This window comes from Puma concolor, chromosome D1 (genome assembly GCF_028749965.1).
Source record: "Puma concolor isolate L17-30 chromosome D1, mPumCon1.1.hap2, whole genome shotgun sequence".
In the NCBI taxonomy this organism is placed as follows: Eukaryota; Metazoa; Chordata; class Mammalia; order Carnivora; family Felidae; genus Puma; species Puma concolor.
In genome coordinates, this window is record NC_141676.1 from 79663092 (window position 1) to 79666819 (window position 3728).

Here is a 3728-nt window from a genome sequence, read left to right on the forward strand (position 1 = left end):
ATCAATTCAAGTTACATCTGAAGGGAGTTCTCTGTGCCTCTTGGATTTCAATGCCTGTTTCCTTCCCCAGATCTGGGAAGTTCTCAGCTATGATTTGTTCAAGTATATCTTCAGCCCCTTTCTATCTCTCTTGTTTTTCTGGAATTCCTGTGACACAAATATTGTTCTGTTTGATTGCATCATTTAGTTCTCTAAATCTTCCCTCGTGATCCTGGATTGTTTTTATCTCTCTTTTCCTCAGCTTCCTCTTTTTCCACAATTTTATCTTCTAATTCTCTTCTTCTCTCCTCTGCCTCTTCAATCCGTGCTGTGGCCACCTCCATTTTATTTTGCACCTCATTTATAGGACTTTTCAATTCATAAAAATATGGAATGCTTCATGAATTTGAGTATCATCCTTGCACAGGGGCCGTGCTACTCTTCTCTGTATTGTACCTATTTTAGTATATGTGCTGCCGAAGAGAGCACTTGCGTATTTTCTTTTGTGGAGTATCATTTGAAATATTTTGTGCACTATTAAAAGTCACTTATTATCTTGTTATTTTATTGTAATATTCTTTATATATTCTAGGTACAAATCCTTTGCCAGATTGTAATTATTTGTACCCAGTCCAAGGCTCGCCTTTTCCTTTGCTTAATGGTGACTTTAGAAGAGCAGGTAAATTTTATATTTGATTAATATAGATTACAACTTTCTCCTGTTATGTGCTTTTCATGTCCTGTTTAAGAAATCCTTTTCATACCCGAGGTTTATACTTTTTTTACTCTACTTTCTTCTAAGGGTTTTATATCTTTAGCTTTTATATTTAGGTCCTAATTCATTTTTTATAAATTTTTGTGTGTGATATCTGGAGGGATTGAAACATTTTATTCTAATCACATATCCAACATTATTTGTTTATAAAGGAAAATAGCATTATTTTTTTAATGTTGTATCCAGAACGATTTATTAAAAACTTGTCCATTCCATTTAATTACTTTTATATTTCTGTTGAAGTTTAATTGACATGTGGATCTCCTTCTGGATTCTCTGTTTTCTTTCTTCAATCTATATGTCTATTCTTACACCAATACCACATATGTTATTAGTATATTTTTATAATAAGTATTGAAAAAAACAGTGTAAATCCTGTAACTTCTTCCTTCTCTATCAAAATTATTTTGCCTGCCCTTTGTTTTTTGCATGTCCACATACATTTTACTATCAGTTTGTCAATTTTTACAATTGGTTTTATTTGGAATTTATATAAACCTATCATCTAATTTGAAGAGAATTATCTAAATAATAGCAAGTCTTCCTATTCTTGAACATAGTACATTTCCCTTATTTTGGACTGTGTTTCCCTCAACAACATTTTGTCATTTTTTGTGTGAAGATTTTGCATATGTGAAGTTCATGACTAACTCATCATGATTTTTAATGCTGTCTTAAATTACACTGTTTAAGTTTATTTACTTATTTTGAGAGAGAGAGAGAGAGAGAGAGAGAGAGAGGAGAGAGAGAGCACACTTGAGTGAGCATGTGAAGGGCAGAGAGCAGGACCAAGAGAGAATCCCAAGCAGGGTCCGCACTGAATGGAGCCCCATGTGGGGCTTGACCCCACGATCAGTGAAATCATGACCTGAGCCGTAATTAAGAGTTGAACTCTTAACCAACTGAGACACCCAGGCACACCTTAAATTCTATTTTTAACTTAAAATTCCAATTATTTATTGATGATATATTGAAATACAATTGATGTTTTATATTGACTTTGTATCCTATGATCATGCTAAATTAACTCAATTTTAGAAGGATTTTTGTAGTTTCTTTAGGATTTTATACATAAATTATAATAACTTGTTATTATTAACAAATAAACAGTTTTACTTTCTCCTTTCTAATTTGTATGCATGATTGTACTGGCCAGGACCCCAGTGAAATATTGAATTGGAGTCTTTACAGTGAACATTCATGCCTAAATCCAGATCTTAGGGGAAAATGTTGTCTTTTTGCAATAAATATGATGCAGTAAGTATGGAATCTGAAAATGGACTACCATGCTCTGCTTGGATTCTCTCTCCTTATACCTAGAGTGGGGCATACCCCCAGGTGTAATACACATCTGGTGTACTTTATTGGAGACAGGGAAAGGAAAACCATAAGATGTTCTGATAAAACTACTTTTAATTATATTTTTATTATCATAGATCCTTTTCATACTTGTCCTGACTGCAGCCTATTACCAAGGCCCATCAATTGTAAGTTCAAAATATTTTCAAATCCATCCACTCCTTCCCATTGCTACCCTAGTTCAGATCACAATAATTCTTCACCTGATTACTCCCTCAGCCTTGATCATCTGCTTCCTGTATCAGAATTTATTATATCAAAGTTATTTTTCAAACTCTAAAGTGCTGATGGATTGTCTCTGAGTCTTGGTAAATGCAGGTTCTGGAACTATAGGTCTGGCATGGTCTAATTTTGCATTTCTAACAAGCTCATTGCTGATACTGATGCTACTGGTCCATGAGCCACATGCAGAGAAGCAACTGTAGTTTTTTCCTTGGGCAGCAACACTGCAGACACTTCTCCAAAATTCTGATTCTCTCAGCACCACCAAAATTCAGTAATAGCCCAAGATGCCTTACCGCATTTTGTTCTATGTAAATTTATATTAAAACACACAAATTTTCAGGTTCTCAGGGAAGGCATTTCTTATTTTTATCACTGGCCATGTGTACTGAGAGATAATGATGACCAGATACTTCTTGCATCAAGTCTCATGCTCTGTGGATTTGTCCATCAATATAATCCAGATGTGTGGATGGGATAGGGTCATTGGATTGCTATACTTAGCCTCACCATTTCCTCACCCAAGAGCTCAGACTTGATTTCTTTTCTGAAGCAATACAAGGAATTCCTCCATTACATACTAATGAGACTTGAAAGAAACTGAACATTGCATGCTCTTTTAACTATAAAGTTAGGTATGTGTATGTTTATGATGGCTGTATCTTCTTGTTCATTGCACATTTTCATAATATACAACGAATCTTCTCTGTCTCTTCTGATATCTTTTGTCTTAAAAATCTATTTGTGTCAATTATTAGTATTTTGATTCCAGCTTCCTTTCATATATCTTTAGTATATCACTTTTTGTCTTTTGTTTTTAACCTTTCTGGTATAATCTGTTTATTTAATACTTGACTCATACTCTGAGGTACAGTACTTTTCCTTTATAATTTATATCTGAATGTATTTGTCTTAATGAGTGATTTGCCACTTTTTCTCTATAAAATTAATTATTAGGATTTATTTGACATTTTAGATGCATATTTTGTTTCTTGTAATATTTTTGCTTCCTGTTTTTCTCTTCTTTTAGATAGATGGCATTTTCTTTGGTGAATGTAAGGATTAGTAATTTTCGTAGATTGTTCGTAATGACTGAAGATCCCTATTCATGTTTATTCACTGCCGCTGCGTTATTAAATACTTCATTCTCTATGCCTTCCCTCTACCAACCTAAGTAGTCTTCAATCCTCTTTTGTGACTCCCATTTTTCCCCCTCCATTCCCAATCATCAAAAGCTCTTAGTCTTTAATACTATTTCATATATATGTATATATGTGTGTGTGTGTATATAATTTTCATTTTTCTTTTTTTTTGGTCTTACTTTTTTTATAAACACCAATAAATTTCATCAAAATAATGAACACCTTTATTCATATATCTCTAGTAGCATTTC

General features: G+C 33.3%; 1 non-coding gene across 1 annotated transcript; it reads right to left on the minus strand.

Annotated features, from left to right (window-relative positions):
• Positions 1-361: 361 nt before the first annotated feature.
• Positions 362-468, minus strand: LOC112866276 (U6 spliceosomal RNA). The gene has a single exon (XR_003224111.1). It is a non-coding gene; the product is annotated as a U6 spliceosomal RNA (small nuclear RNA).
• Between the last annotated feature and the right edge of the window lie 3260 nt (positions 469-3728).